The sequence below is a fragment of the Callorhinus ursinus genome, unplaced genomic scaffold, assembly GCF_003265705.2.
Source record: "Callorhinus ursinus isolate GAN/ISIS: 27379988/994484 unplaced genomic scaffold, GSC_fseal_2.0 scaffold25, whole genome shotgun sequence".
In the NCBI taxonomy this organism is placed as follows: domain Eukaryota; kingdom Metazoa; phylum Chordata; class Mammalia; order Carnivora; family Otariidae; genus Callorhinus; species Callorhinus ursinus.
Genome location: NW_027397087.1, coordinates 19,942,692 through 19,959,961, shown reverse-complemented (window position 1 = coordinate 19,959,961; position 17,270 = coordinate 19,942,692). Strand labels below are relative to the sequence as shown.

Sequence of the window (17,270 nt, the reverse complement as noted above, 5' to 3'; positions counted from 1 at the left end):
TATACAAGACATTCCCATGACTTCCCTTGTAAGTGTTCTAACACTATTCACTTAGCATTTAGAGACAAATGGTTAGGGTTCAAAAAGTTTCTTCAGGAATGAATAAAAGACTGAACGTATATAGAGACAAGTGTCCCTGGAAAGGAAAGGGGTCGTGGTCTGGAAACAAACCTCTCAACTTGGCTTGCAAGCCCCTAGCATGGCAATAATTCATTGCAACCTCAAGTCCCAGATGGCCAGCCTACAAAATCGCTGAAGTATTACTACCCAAACTGCCTTTTAAGATAGAGGAATTTATGACCATATATTCATGTTTTCAATCTCTTTCTGGCAGCCAATGGCTTCATCTAAAAATGTAAACCCTGCTCTCTTTGATTTAACATTTCCTCTGTGTGAAACCTCTCTGTGAGTTGCTTGGGCTTTTGGAGTTTTGTCCTGTTGTTCTGAACTCTCCCCACTTCCTGGCATAATACTCTCCTACGTTCTCCTTTGTGTCGCTGACATTTTGGATGATGAAAACTTTCTTATCACCTGCAGAAATCAGCTTCCACGTTCCCAAGTGATAGGGCACACAGGAATTTCTCTGTAAATGAAGTCAGAGCTTGAGTCCACTCCCTAGTGACAAAGGGGCAGGCACCCAGCAATGGGTTTTAGATTTAAAGTGTTTGGAATCAGGGAGTGGAATTTGAAGGGGGCTCCCCACACAGAGGTACTCTTAATTGGAGATAATGAGTTCCTATGAAGTCAGTTAATTAGCAGTAAATGTCTCTAAGTTCTCACCAGCACCACCATGGCATATGGTTTGTTTTATTATATAAAAAATATATGCTTATGTTTAAAAAAAGAAAAAAAAAGTAGGGATATATTTCACAAATAGGCTGACACATTATGCTGTATGCATCTTAGAGTTTTTTCACCTTAATATATCTCAAGCATCTAGATAGTTCTCATTCTTTACAAGGTCAGGAGACTAACCCATTGTCTGAATACATTATACATTTTTAACAAGTCTCCTTTGATGGATCTTTAACCTATATACTGTGTTTCATATGACACTGAATGTTTAGGTTATATACTAAGTTACATGTGGCAATGGATGTTTAGGTTGTATACTGTGTTACATAGGACAATGTGGAGACAAAGTCTTAAATGTGTATATTCAAAGCATCATTCATAAAAGGAAAAAAAATGGAAGGATACATCTATTTAAAACTTTGGTAGATATTGCCGAATTGTCCTTAAAAGTGGTTGTACCAACTTATATTCTTCTGTGAGGTACTTTGAAGGGTTTGTTTCAGACTTCTGGAACACAGTAAAGTGTACGTTATCGAGTTAGATCAATTGAATTTTTTTCTACTTTGGTTCTCCCACTCTATGATCTCCCTCCCAGTCTTAAATTTTGTTATGATATGTACACTGAAGTTGTACTTAACCATGGAAGGAGGTTCTGAAGTCAATGTCTAAGGAGGAAATCCTCTGTAATCAAATCACCTTTGAAAACATCTTAAATAGTTCACACAGTATAGTGTGCACACTTTTGTGTCAACAAATTTGTACATTCAAGGGGCACCTGTGTGGCTCAGTCAGTAAAGCATCTGCCTTCGGCTCAGGTTGTGATCCCAGGGTCCTAGGATCAAGCTACGTCAGGCTCTCTGCTCAGCGGGGAGTCTGCTTCTCCCTCACCCTCTCCCTCTGCCTCTCCTGCCCCCCACTCATGCTCTCTCTCTCAAATAAATAAATAAAATCTTTTTAAAAATATGTACTCAAAATGATAAAATGTAATGTGCAATGCAAATTGAGTAATTGTGCAAAGGAGAATTTCCCATCATTGTATTCTTAAAGGTAAATCACTGTTGGTTCAAGGAGATACTGGCACTATACAGGAACTTTAGAATGACTAAATAATTCTGTTCCCCTCTTGCATTAATCTAAGTGCCTGCAGGAAGCAGAATTAATGCCAGTGGCTCAAATGAAGAAGAAGAGGACCAATTACAGAATGAGAGTTGGGTTAAGGGAACAAAAAGGGGATGATAAGGTCCTAGAGTCTAGATATTGTGGGACATGGTTACTGTGCCTGGGGATTAATTAAGGACAAAGGGGAAGAAACAGTGTGCCCAGTGCTCGGGGAGAGCTGCTGTGGTGGCTGACACAGCCATGAACCAGGCAGACACCACAAGCCAGAGCTAAGGCTCCAAAACAGAAAGTGAGAAGAGATACCCTGACCTCCTTTCCCTTCCTCCATCTCACCTCCTGCAAACCTGACCAGAAGCCTGCTGGCAAAGGAGACTGGATGCAGTAGACACAGGTCAGCCTCCTGGGGCAGAGAGCAAGCCAGAGTAGTCTACTCAGGGGCAAAAGCTCTTTGAATGAATTGGCAAGAAGCATCACTGGCACTATTTAAATTTCTCTTTCCCCCTACCTCCCTCTCTCCTCCCTCTGGCTCTCCCCATGGAGTGGAACTAATTCAATGATTCTACCATGACACTGCACTATATATAAGGGGGGATTTTATTAGAGAGCTCATTCCTGTTACATGCTTTTTCTAGCCCAAAAAAACGAACAATAAAGGGACATATAGGTTACATGTGTTCAAGCAGCTCAGTGTGAGAGCTTTCACGAAGTTGAAGCTTGGATCAACTTCCTAAAGATGCTGGCTCTCCCTCTCCCATCACTCAATGTGCTGAGCTGCCATCCCCCAAAAAAGACCCAGGCATATAATATCTGGGTTTTAAGCTTTTCTCATCTGTGAAACAAGGGAATTGGATTACTTTTCCAAGCTGGGTGGTCTTCAGAACCTTAGGGAATCCTAGTGGCAATACAAATCCCCAGGTCCTTCTCCCGACCCATAAATCAGAATCCTCAGGACTGAGAGCCTAGAACCTTTGTAAAATACACCCAGGTGATGCTGGCACACGTCTGGGCTTGGGAACATTTGTACTCAAAATCTGCAAGACCCAGTCCAGCCATTCCAGCCCCAAAATTCAATGACAATAACATAAAGTTAGAACGGTGATCGAAAGAATCATTTTTCTTATCACCTAATAGAGAAAATCAGGAATTAGGATATATCAAAAGTAATGATGTTTCTCTAACCTCATTCAAAAATATTTTAACATTTCCTTCTATTTTTATTTTTTGTATATTCAGATTTTCATTCTAATATTGGTAAATATAAGTGCATTGAGCATTTTTGCATTTGTATTTCTATAAATTAGGTAGTGGGCTCTGAGGGGATTAGTCATTCATTGCATCTATGCTATCATTGAGGGAACAGCCGTTTGACCAGCAGCATCCTTCTATTGCAATTCAGTGTGTAGTTTTACAATCGACTATATGAGGAGAACCAGTTTCTAAGTTCTTGAGCACAATTACTGTGCAATCTGGGACCAAAAAAAAAAAAAAAAAAGCCAGTTGACCTCTAGACCTTCATTTCCCTCAACTGTTAAATGACAGAAGTGGCCTAAATGATTTAAAAGGTTCCTGATAGCCTAGAAACCCATGAGTCTAAGAAATGTCACATAAATCCAAATGCCTTCCTTTGTTTTCTGCTGTTGAACTTTAAAAGAGTCTGAGTTTCTAAAACATTAGATACCTTGTGCCACAGGAATATGACAAACAATTCCCTAAAAGTTATTTACACTTCAAACCTGAGTAATCATCCCCCAACGCAATGGGGAAGGACAACAGGGTGGACAAAGTTTCTCTGAAGAGTTCTCTTCTAGGCTTGTCCAAGCATTCCTCATGTTTATTCAGTCTTGTAATCAAACTGTTTTCTTATCAATGTGATTTGATTTACCTTGACATGGAAATGACTCCCTTCCCCACAAACTACTTTTCTTTCTAAATCATGTATACTCACATTGAACAATGCCAGAGAAATCAAAGCCACCAACAGAATCAAATTACAGAAATAAATGAATACATTCATAACTCAATAATACTAGTCAGCACAAAGCAATCATCAGACCCTGAACCATAAATTTGATGTAACTCTTCCTCAGGCTTTAAGACATAGTCTTTTCCATAAGAAAAGGAAATCCTTCTAATTAATACTTCACTAATTGTTTAAGTTGTGGGCAGAAAATGAGTTACCCATGCAGCAGGCCATAAGGATCAAGCACTTGTGTAATAATTTGGTGTTGTAACAAGCAAAATTTAGGACAAAGTTCATGAATGAGATGCAAAAATTAGTTTTGTTTAAATTTTTGTTTTAAAAATAATGTAACCATGGGAGGCAGAGAACATATTTGACTGTGATCATGGTTAATTTTATGCAGCCAGATTCTGATCCTTTACTGTATTTGATCCTTATTTCTATATTGTCTATAAAAGTCATCAATGAATACCATTTGCCCAGAGTCTTGTACAGTTAGGTCATTATGCACACATGCACATTCACACAGGTAAACACACATACTTGTGTCCCCCCCAAGGACGTGGCCAGAAAGAATGCTGTTTCTTTCCCTTTCTTTTGATCAGTCCTTCCACCTCAAAACGTAGAACCTTCAAGTTGTTCAAAGATTATTTCATTCAAACCCAGACTTATGTGTGCTTAGTTGCTAAAGGGGCATGATTTTAGGATATCTGGACAAGCTCTGCTATCCAAAAACTATACCCAACCTGTTTGCCACTGCCTAAAATGCCTTCCTCAGCAGAAAAACCTGCTATTGTGTAACAGAAAAGGCATAAACATGCAAACTCTCCCAGGAGATACAGCTTATTAACTGAAAATCAATAACAATAAATATCAGAGTCATTGTACAAAGGAATGTTGAGAAGGGCAGGAGAGGATGAAGCAGAGAGCAGGTGGCCACAGGACACCTTAATCATCAGAAGATACAGCACTGCCAGCTCAGGACATTGGGAGATTGGGGGAGCCAGGGGAGGGTGTGGATGATGGAAGCCCTGCTGACTTCTACACAGTTTTGCCCTGATGTTTTTATTTTTTTTTAAAGATGTTATTCATTTATTTGACAGAGAAAGACACAGAGAGAGAGGGAACACAAGCAGCGGGAGTGGGAGAGGGAGAGGGAGAAGCAAGGCTTCCCGCCGAGCAGGGAGCCCGATGCGGGGCTCGATCCCAAGACCCTGGGATCATGACCTGAGCCGAAGGCAGACGCTTAACGACTGAGCCACCCAGGCGCCCCAAGCCCTGATGTTTTTCAATGAATACAGAAGTGTTTTTGATCACTTATTACTGTCACTAACGATAATTTCTAACCCAATTCACCTCACTGCCCTAAGAGCAGTTTTAAGGCCCCTCAAACCTAGGCATTCTTACTGTGATTAGTTAGGCCTTTTTCACAGGTACCTTTATATTGTTCACAAAAGGTTGGGTAGTAATGAAGAGCAGATGTTCAAACCCTGGTTCTGCTTAAGGTGAGTCAGCTAGGTAAGTGACACTCAGCTCAATGGGCCAAGGCTCTGTCATCCCATTGATAAAATGAAGATATAAAGACTCTTGACCTCGGGTCTTGGTTTGGGTTCCCCCAGTAGAAGTTGGGGCAAAGACATGAGGATAGGAAGTTTCTTTGGGAGGTGATCTGAAAGCAGGAATGAGGAGCAGGGAGAATGACACAGAGGAGGAGGAGACAACAACGTAAGGGTGCCTTACTGAGGCTGCCACTGTAGACAATTGGGACTTGACTCAGTCAGGACCTCCAGAGGTGTCGTCTCCTACAGAGTGGATGTCTGCGGCATTTACCTAATAACCACTGAACACCCTTGTTGAGGGTTGCTGAGGGAATCCCTGAACGTGAGGATGACTTCAACTCAGAAATCCGAAAGACTGAAGGCACCTGATAAGGTGGGAGCCTATCAGTGAAGGATGAGGCTAAAATGAGAAGAAGGCTCAGGAGGGTGACCCGGAGTTCCAAAGATGTCTGCCATACCTCTCAAGCGTGTGAGGAGATTTCAACTGAATAAGTGCACACACAGTGCTTACCTCTAATATATAGTTTGGGTTGAATAAATGTCAGTTATTATTTTTAATGTTATGACTCCTTTATATATTCTAAGCTTATTAGTAGTAATAACTAATAGCTATGAAGTAAATAATAATTACTAATTAAAAAGTAATTGTCATTAGTCATTTAGTTATAAATTATCTTTTCTGTGTCTACTCTTCTATGATGCCCCAGACAGTATACATTCAGGTACATGCTAATCAGTATTTTTTTTAATAAACAATTTAATAGTAATATTTGGTTATAAACCACAGTGCTTCTCACAACAGTTAGCTTAAGAAATAATGTTGAATTGCCCTGAATGAGACTGTAACCTCATCAAGGAAAGAATCTATGTCTTTGCATCCTGTGTTTTCTCTCTTCCCAGGGCCCTAATCTTGAGCTCATCACACTTCTAAGCACTCAATAAATGTTGATGGACTTACTTGGTTCTCTTTGTTGAAGCTGCCCCAAGGCAAAGCAGTTAACAAGCCAGGGAGTTCAAGCAGTTGCATGTTTTTGTGTTTCATGAAAACATCAATAACTAGCTATTAATACTGTGTGGAGCAGCTTGTGTCCAGAGTCTTTCAAGGATTCAAACCACAAAAATAATCACATAATTGATCACTTCCCAAAATGCATTCTGGATGGTAATTTTAGTTCAGTTAAAAAATACATACGAAGGTAATTGTAGCCTTTGGCTTCTGGCTCATGTTTCTCAGAAATTATTTAAGATCAGAGGAAGAAGTCTTTATGCTTCTTAGGTAGGCTGGCTCTCTACTGATTACCTACTGGTTCAGCTGGAAAGTCCATCTTATTTTTGTTTTATTATCACACAGAGATACTCTTAGGATCTCTTCATTTTCTCAGTGAGGAAAGTGAGTCACAGAGAGATTAAATAACTTGCTTTAAGATTGCACAATTGTAGGCTGACTCCAGAGCCCATGCTCCTAACCACAATGTTCTGCTGTCTCATTGCTGGTCACAGTGGGCATCCTAAGAGATGCCAGGGTATATGGCACAGCCCCTGCTTCCTGTGAACTTATAGACTCGTGTGAGGAGGACAGTAAGCAAACAGGCATCTTCAACACAATGGGGTTCACTGGTTGTTTGGACTTCATCTTAAAAGTAACCACAATGACTTCTTCTTGTAGTTTTGTAGATTTGGATGTGTCTCTGGATGCACAGAGATGACAGACCAGGGGACGGGGCAGGGGTAACAGGACAAAGAGATGGAAAGACTAATTAGGAAGCTCTAATATAGTCCACACAAGAGATGGCAGTTGCTAGAACAAGGATGGAGACAATGGAGACCAAAAGAACGGTATTTGAGAGATAATTATGTGGCAAAAGTGTCAGAGTTTGTGAACTGATGGATTCAAACTCAAAGTCCTTGGCAGAAGCTTCCCATCAGCCAGTTCTGAGTCATGTGCTCAAGCCAAGGCTCCTGGGCATGGGGAGAAGGAAGTTCCAGCTCCCTCAGCTTCTGCAGTGAGATACAGGGCACTCTTGCCCCCCAAGGGCTCACACACTCAGGAACACCAATAAGAAAGGAATTCAGATTGTGGGTGGCCAGAAAAGAAGCAAATGTCTGCTATAGTGTGACAAGGAAGGATCTAAAGAGGATGACTTTCTGATCTGAGCAAACAAGAGGATCGTGGTATCATTATTGAGACAGGAGGAGAAGCAGGATCAGGAGACAGAGGAAGAAAAGAGTTCAGTGCTAGGCAGGAGGCTTGAGAGATACCCCATTTGATGGAAGTCCTACAACTCATTATAGTAATCCCTTTCATGGCGTTCCATGGGTTACTAAGAGAAAAAACAACTAATTCCCCAAGTGATCCACAAGACTCAGAAAAATCCGGCCTCTGTTTACTATACCAGATTTGTGTCACACCATCATCTGCCTTGCTTGATGTATGTGAGCCACACCTGGCTTTCTTTAGGTTCCTCAAATATGTCAAGACGTCTTCTGCCTTAGGACCCTTGTCAATGCTATTTCCTCTGCCTGGAATGCTCTTTTTCCTTTCTCTTAGCTTAGTTCAGTATATTTAATCTTCAGATCTCAAATCAAATATCATTTACTATAGCAAGTCTTCTCTAAACTCCAAACTAGAATATGCTCTCTTAACAAAATGATATATTTGTGTAATTTTTTTGAGTTTAAATTCATCTCACCCACTTAACAAAGACCAAAAAAGATCGGTCACCACTTTATCCCAATGCCCAGCCAGGCAATTCTGTATTTACTAAAGAATGAGTTCACTAGTGGGTGAATTCATGAAAGGAAGAATAAACGTATATAAATGCATACAGGCTTGGAGAGTTAGCCCAAAGATACTGATTTAGAACCATCAGCACACAGATGGGAACTCAAGCCAAAGGAGCAAATGAAATCACTCAAGAAAGAATGAAGGCAGAAGAGCACTTAGGATCTATTAACTATTAGCCATTAAGCATTTCTTAATGTGATTCATGGATCATCCTGCATTGGGACCAACTGGAGATTGGACCAAATAACTTACATTTTTAACCAAGTACTTCCGGGTGATTTTTATGCATTCTAAAATCTAAGAACACCTAACTGTAGGAACCAGGGAGAAATACCTTGACATAGCCCCAGAAGTTTTTACAGACCAGATGCTCTAATGTCCAGGAGAAAGAAACATAAATGTGTGCAAGTAGCTAAGAATGTGTTGTTGTGCAAAGAGTACCAGAGTAGGATACAGAAGTCCTGCATTGATACCTGGTCCCATCACTTGCTGGTTTTACAATCTACATAACTATGGCTAATTACCTTGAGGTGAGAGACTTGAGGAGGTAGGCTATAGTCTATCTCATTGATGTTTTAAAAGGATTAACTATATGCGATAGTTAACTTTTAAAATGATTAAAATTGCTTTATGTGTTTAGAAAATGCAAAAGGAATGATGACCAACTTGGGAATTTCCTGTTGTTTTCCCTCAGAAAGTAAATACCCATGTCAAGCAAACAGTGAATTCATATTTTCTGTGTGTGTGGCTGTCCATGAGTGTGTGTATCTTTAACTACAATCACTAAAGAACGGATATAGACAACTAAAACCATGGGCTTTCCACAAGACATCACTAAGCATCAGAAAAGACATTAAGAAAAGGGGAAGCTTGGCCCGCGCCCACCATGGCCACCATTCAGCAGCTGGTAGGAAGATGGCGCTTAGTGGAAAGCAAAGGCTTTGACGAATACATGAAGGAAGAGTGGGAATGGCTCTGCAAAAAGTGGGTGCAATGGCCAAACCAGATTGTGTCATCTCTTCTGACGGCAAAAACCTCACCATAAAAACTGAGAGCACTTTGAAAACAACAGTTTTCATGTAACCTGGGAGAGAAGTTTGAAGAAACTACAGCTGATGGCAGAAAAACTGAGACTGTGCAACTTCACAGACGTCGCGTTGGTTCAACATCAGGAATGGAATGGGAAGGAAAGCACAATCACAAGAAAATTGGAAAATGGGAAATTAGTGATGGAATGCATCATGAATAATGTCACCTGTACTCATGTCTATGAAAAAGTAGAGTAAAAATTCCATCATCATTGTGGACAGGAATTAGCTGTGAGGACGAACAAGCTCAGTTCAATGAGCAAATCTCCACACTGCTTTTTTTTTTTCATTACTGTGTTCAATTATCTTTATCACAAACATTTTACATGCATCCATTTCAAAGTGTTGATTTAATTTGGATCATCCCTTTGGTTAGTAAATAAATTTGTGCTATGCCAAAAAAAAAAAAAAAAGAAAGAAAAGAAAGGGGAAGCTTAACCTACATCTCTGAGAAATAAGATCATATTCAATCTGTCATTTATTGTTGCCACTGTTACATGTAGTCAACAATTTCTTTTATCACAAGTTACATAGACATGACACCTGGATAATCATGTTGCCTGTAATATTATGTGAAATGGGAGAATGATCTAATAGCTTGAGTGCTAGCCTATGATTTGAGAGAATAGTTTGTAATTATAGGTCTGCTGACAAATCAGTGCTGTCAGGTAAATCAACATTTTGCCACCTCAGGTCTCCATCTTCTACAGTTGAATTCCAACATTTAACTTCCAAAATCCTAAACTAGGCTGGCAGTAGGTAAGCACATAGAATCTGGAAGAGAAACACCTAATTTTAACCGAGGCCCTCTCAGCCAGAGGCAAATTCCTGCTCACCTCAGTCCTCAATACTCTTGGCTCCCAGCGGTTCTCTCCTCCTTAACTGACACACAGTTAGACTCTCAGATGGTTTAGTAGTCACCCATTACCCAAAATATTATCATCAGATAAAATATTATCTCCAAGTGGCAGATCTTCTCTGCCACATTGGACTTCTTCCCCTCACTTGCTCCTGAGCTTCAGATCCTGAATTACCTCAATGGGTACATTTATTCCAGGTCCTAGCATCTCCCATTTTGATCTAATCAATAACAACTGATAGGCTATACTTTACTGTATCTTACATCAGGTTCAGAGTCTATTTCATTCCACGCAGAAGGTTCACAAATGAGTCATAATTTCTATAGAATATAACTCTCTTTTTGAACTTGCAGGAAAACATAGACAATGCCATTAGCAGAAACAAACAAAGAAAAACCTATTTATCTGAGATTTTGACATAACACTCTGAATCTCTGGAATTTGGAAATTTGCACTGCAGTCTCCTAATATAATCTGGAAGTCACCACATTTCATTGTCAGTTAATATTTTCTTTAAAAATGTGTTCTGTTTTTAACTTTTCTACAAAGATAAGTGTTCCAGGTACACAGTTTGGGAGCCATTAATAATTATAAATAAATAAAATCTTTGAACTCTCCATTTTTATTGTTACTGTTAATAGATGGCTTTTATGTATCCCTGTGAATTTCTCCCCTGCCTTCTATAAAATGGTTTCATTCCTCAAAAACTACTGTTATTAGCACCTCTTTACTCCTAATAAAGTCTTTTAAGGTGACAAATGTCACCCTTCCAGATTTCTAAACTTCCGAAAAATGAGATACTACCTCTTAGCCAAATCATTATTACTCATTTTGTGTTAACAGAGATCACTACTACAGCAATTACACAAAACTGGCTGACCATGAAGCCTATGGGCCATGCCCTTTCATGATAAGACTTGCAATGGGATGTCACAGAAATAGCATCAGAGTTTGGATTCTGTCAGACGTACATTGAATTCCATCAACACGCTTATTAGCTGTATGACATGGATCTGCTTTTGCTTCTCTGAGACTCAGTCAACTCATTTTTAAAGTGTGGAGATTATATATATATATACATATGTATATATATAATATATGTGAATATATATAATATCTTTCCAAGATTATAGTGAGAATTAAGTATGTTCTTAAAATTTCTAGAACTGAATCTGTTAGAAAGGCATTAAATATGTATTGGTTTTCTACTCTTTCTCTTACTTCTCTCTCACACCAGAATATACTTTGAAACCTTTGACTTCACTTAAAAAAATAAAAATAAAAATAAAACAAAAGAAAAGAAAAGAAAAGAAAGGAAAGGGAAAGAAAGAAAGAAAGAAAGAAAGAAAGAAAGAAAGAAAGAAAGAAAAAGAAAGAAGAAAGAAAGAAAGAAAGAAAGAAAGAAAGAAAGAAAGAAAGAAAGGAAAGAAAGAAAGAAAGAAAGAAAAAAGAAAGAAAGAGAAAAAAAGAAAGAAAAGGAACAAGGAAAAGAAAAACAGAAGAAAACTTTTGGCTCCACTTGGAACTAATCTCCTTATACACACCATCATTATTATCCATCTCCCTTCTCAAATGTTCTTTGAGTTCCACTCCTGCATCCTAAAAGGATAGAGAAGAATTACCCCCTGTTCATTTGGGTTTTGTGTTTAGCAAGAAGTAGAGATGCTAGCTGTTTCTGCTGCCTCTAGGGGCCCTTGGCCACTTCACTCTTCACAAGTCTCCTTCCTACATCATAGTTTATTTCAAGAACTGAAACAATCACTTTATATTATAGGTAATTCTAAAGTCGAAAGTTTATTGCTATGCATTGCATTTTAATGGAACATTTGACAAATGGGTTGTCTTCTACTATGACCAGTACTGTGATGCTTACTTTGAGTAAAGATGTACTACTACTACTAATACTAATAATAACAATAATAATGAAACAAATTCTCCTAGAATCTCTGAAATAGATAATTTCTAAAATTTTCAGTTTACACACACCTTTCAAGGAATACATCTATTGCTTTCCTACGCTTTAATGTATAGATACCACCAAAATCTTTTCATAAATGTACTGCTCCGGAGAACTAGGAAATCATTCTGTATTTGTTTTTAAGTTATGAAAATTATTCCTGTGTTTCCTTACACTGATTCTGTCTCTTCTAATTTGAAAAGAAGAGCTAAAACAACTCTACTTGGGCAGGTGGAGTATTTGCTACACAGTGTTGAGTAGCACTCTTTAAATGTGTTCTAATGATCACCTACATCAGAAGCACCTACGGAGCATATTTAAAAAGGCAGACCTCATCCCTCCTGACCTGGACCCTAAAGTTTGAGAGGCACCTCTTGATAGATTTGGGCCAGCAAAGCCCCAAAACTTAGTTGAAATATTTATTCTTTTTAAACATTAAGTCTGGAATTTAAGTAAATTCAACTAAGTTTTTGTAGATGTATAGGTTACATCATCATCTAGCCTTCTCCCAGATGTGAATGAGCTAAAGAAGGAAGTCATGCTTTCATTCTCAGTCATGCTTTGCCTATTGTATTATGTTAAAATATGTATAATTTTAAAATGTCTTTTTGATTGAAAGATAAACAATTGAAGTGTATTTGAATTTTATGAGTTCTCCACCAGATGTGGAACTAGGTAGCCCAGCAACATAGGGAATAGACTGGCATATATTTATCTAGTCAAAAAAATTTATTGAGTATTTATGTCATTGATCTCAGCTCTAGCATTACAATAGCAACAGAAAGAAAAATTCACTCATCGACTCTACCAGCTAGTCTAGTGGCAGAGATTTACAACAACTAAATAATTATATACATAAGTATAAATTTACAGTTATGATAGGTGCTATGAATTGACCTAGAATTCCTGAGATCCTAACTCTCCAAAGCTGGAGGAAATCCACTGACCGAGTAATTTTCACAACTAGGAATTTATACATGTTATCTCATTTGCTCAAAGGCAGCTAATAAGTCTGCATTGTTTATGAGTTTGTAAGAAACTTCGCTGTTCAATGGTAGGGCACTGAGTCAATAAATTATGCAATAACTATGATGGAGATCCCTGTGTCACTAAAAATAATACAGCAGGTAATCATATAATATCTTTCAAATATATATTATGTGAAAAAAGCAAGGTGCAGAACAACACGAATATATGAAATGTAAGACCATTTATGTTAAATTTAAAAATAAAGGAAATGTATGTGTGTTTACAGTGTCAGAAACAAATTATCTTTCTATTCTTCTCTGAAGAATAGAAGTTGTTAATTTTACTTTTTCCTTTGGAATTTTCTGGATTTTACATGTGTGAGTGTGTGAGTGTGTGTGTGTGTGTGTGTGTGTGTGTGTGTGTGTGTGTGTGTTATCTACAAAGGCACATATAACCCATCAATAACACATACAGTTTTGAATAAAGATCCATGGGCCCCAATACAGAACCACAAAATCAAAACATTTAGTGACAGGATCCTAATAATTAATAGTTTTACAACAACTCTTGTTGGGAACAACAAGTACTACAAAAGCTCCCCAGATGATTCCAACAATTGGCCAGACTAGGAAGCACTGGTCTAATGTAATGAAGTCTCAACTTTAGGAAAACATTTTACATTCAACGTCATATCTGTTGGAAGCCAAAGTATTTCCACAAAGTTCTACAACTACTAGAAAACAAAATGCACACCACGGTAAAAATATCATTAATTATGCTAATTACAGATGTCACCGTCTCTTTCAGAATCCATAGACAGCCTGGGAATGGCATTTCAAAACAAAACAAGATTTTTGTTCTGCTAAAGAAAATTTACTTCAAACTGATGTTAGACTCTAACTCCAGGTCAAATACACTCAGACTTCAAATACATCATCCTTCGGGCTGCTACTGTACGGTATTTATTGGGCTCTACAAGCCTTGATTTGTAAGATGTACCAGGGACTCAAAGCAGAAAAACTGAGAATGAACTATTTTATATCAAAACCTTAGTACCTTTTGTATTATTACTGTTTTTTAAAGAAAACCCTTTGGTTGTAAAAGCCTGTAGCTAATGCTGCCCCTTTTCCATGTTTTTTCACCTTAAAACATGAATAAACAATCTCTGAAGTGAGTAAGCATATGGCTGCTCTAAATAACCAAAATAACCATCTATTTAACTCTAGACCCACCCCTTCCTACCTGTAAGACATTAAGCTATGCAAGTTACCAGCATCTCAGTTTCCTCACCTTTAAAATGGAATAATCATGGAATCAAATTCATAGTGGTATTGTAAGAAGTAAAAATAAAAACAGAGAAACTGCCTGGACAATATCTGGTCTATAGTAGTACTCAATAATAGGCTTTAACTAATTCAAAAAGATATATGCACCTCTCTGCTTATTGCAACGTTATTTATAATAGTCAGTAAATGGAAGCACGCTAAGGGTCCATAGATTGATGAATGGATAAAGAAGATGTGGGGTGTGTGTTGGTGCATGCACACACGAATATTATGCAGCCATAAAAAAAAAGACGAGATCTTGCCATTTGTGACAAGGAGGATAGACCTAGAGGGTACTATGCTTAGTGAAATAAGTCAGACTGAGAAAGACAAATACCATAGGATTCCACTCCTAAGGGAATCTAAAAAAAAATGAATAAACAAATAGCAGAACCAGACCTACAAATACAGAGAACAAACTGATGTTCACCAGAGGGGAGAGGGATGGAGGAATAGACAAAATGAGTGAAGGGGAGTGGGAGATATCAGTTTCCAGTTATGGAATGAATAAGTCATGGAAATAAAAGGCACAGCATCTTTGTCTTGAACAAAATTGGGAACACAGTCAATGGTACTGTAAGCGCATTGTACGGTGACAGGTGGTAGCTACGCTGTGGTGAACGTAGCATAATGGATAGACTTGTCAGATCATTCTGTTGTACACCTGAAACTAATGTGTCCACTATACTCAAATTTTAGAACGTACTCTAATATAATAATAATAATATTTTATTTCTAACCATACTTCTGAACTCTCAAAAGGTAAAGTCATAGTCTTAGCAATTAAATCCACAGTTTAGATTTTGACTTAACTTTGAAGCCTGTGGTATTTTTTATTATTTTTATTTAGTATCCTATTCCCCTTGACTCAGGGTTTAATCCAACACATATGAACTCAAAGCCAACTCCGTATAAAGCACTGATCTAGGCACAGTGCAAATGAAAAAAGAAGACAAACCTCTCATCTCTAGATTACTTTAGAAGAGCAAATGAGAAATGTGCATGAACTGTCCTTATGTAAGGTGGAAGCCAGTGCCATAAGAGACATGTACCTGGGAATTCAGAAGAGACAACAGTTAATTCCAGTTGACGGGTGGTGCAGGGCTGGAGGTGGGGGATCCGAGTCACTATCATGGTGTGTGGTTCAGGCCAGCTACACAAAAGGCACCACACAGCAGGGTTCGGCAACAAGGGAAGAATATGACCTCATGGCGTTCTGGCTACACATGCTCCAAAATTTCTTTCCCACTGGCATGCTATTCAAGGTGAAGGTTCTCAAAAACAGTATGACCAAATATCCATATGTTTAAATATTGGGGTCTTTAGAATTCCTCTTTACCAGACCCGTGAAGACAAAAGTTGAAATAATTTACATTTATGAGTTTATAATTCCATAAAGCTCTATCAGGGAAACAGCATCCCATGGAGTTTTACAGCAAGAGCTCTACAGTCGAATCTTGCCAGATTAGTAATGGAGAAAATATAACACTGCTACCTAATGATGACTAGGTAGTCATGGAGAGAAAAATCTGTTGGCATCTGCCCAAAGCCCAGTAAGCAGATGGCCTTGGGCACAAAATCCATCATGACGATTGGCACCTCATTGGGATGCTCTGAGCAGTGAAGGGGCCTGAAAAATGCCCTTCTTTGGCTGCCCTTACTCCTGAGGCATATTGGTGGCACAGGAGGGAGACAACTGCCTGACTCCTGCCAAAGGGAGAAAAGATGGCCTTTAAAATCTAGGCTACTGCAGCCTCCTGGGTAGTCAATCTGGTGCCTTTCAAGCAACCAAAGAGCATCTTAAGGATGTGTGTCTGATTTCCTCTAGGATAGATGATCCCCAACAGATTCCATTCAAAGCTGGCTCAAGGATAACAAGCCAAGCTCCAAGATGGTGGAGGGGGGTCTAGGTCCTCAGTAGCCAGGGCTAGTATGTCAGGTATATTGTACAATGTTGTTTTACCTATTTTAGTTGGTGATGTGTAGTTAACTAAGTGTATTTCTGTTCTCTAAGGATAAGTGCCACTGGATGACTAAGGCTGTTAACTACTTGAAGGGTCAATACCAATAGCAATCTATTTTGTAGATGTTTGCTATTTTAGAATTTTTAAAAGTTAATGAAGATCCCTTTTTTTCTGAAATGTATAGTTTTGTAATTTTTATAATACTGCCTAATATTTCAGATACTTTAACCACTTGGCATTAAAACATCTATTACATCACAACAGACACACTCGTTAGTCTTAATATGCTCTTGAGTAGATTTCTCTGAATCCACAGCAAATAAAATACAATGGCAAATTGCTGGCCTTTATCCTATTAACTGAGTTTCAGTAATAAAGATATCTAACTATTAAACATCACTCTTAAAGATAGCTATTATTCCAATATGAATTATTATTTCCATAAAATTTTGGCTACTCTGCACTTTCACATTGGTTCTAAATATAGTTGAGAATTGCCTCCTGAAAACAACAACAAAGTCACAGCCAGTGCACCCAAGATCCCTTTGACTTAGGTTATTCTTTAATTACATAGGGTGTGTTGTTTTATACAGACAGATTTTTTTTTAGAGCAGATAATCTTAATTGTTATTTCAATAACCTTAGGGCCTGAAACAGTTTAACAATAAAGTTTTCTGATTATTCAAGAATCTAGCCATACCAATGAGAAAATGACCAGTTTGGAAGAGTGTCTGATCACAATTTTGTTCAAGACAAAGATGCTATAATCAGGTACTGGCTGCAGAAATTGTTATATTATTTCATAATGGCAAGCACCAGTTGATCACATAAATATATACCTTTATGAAATATTATGTAAATACTTCAGTTAAAGACTACAATGCCATAA

General features: G+C 38.2%; 1 protein-coding gene and 1 pseudogene across 3 annotated transcripts in view; one reads left to right on the top strand and one right to left on the bottom strand.

Moving 5' to 3' along the window:
• UNC13C (unc-13 homolog C) overlaps nt 1-17,270 on the bottom strand; it is a 651,156-nt gene that overhangs the window by 589,903 nt on the left and 43,983 nt on the right. The window lies entirely within an intron of this gene.
• On the top strand, nt 9,097-9,717 carry LOC112833065 (fatty acid-binding protein 5 pseudogene; annotated as a pseudogene).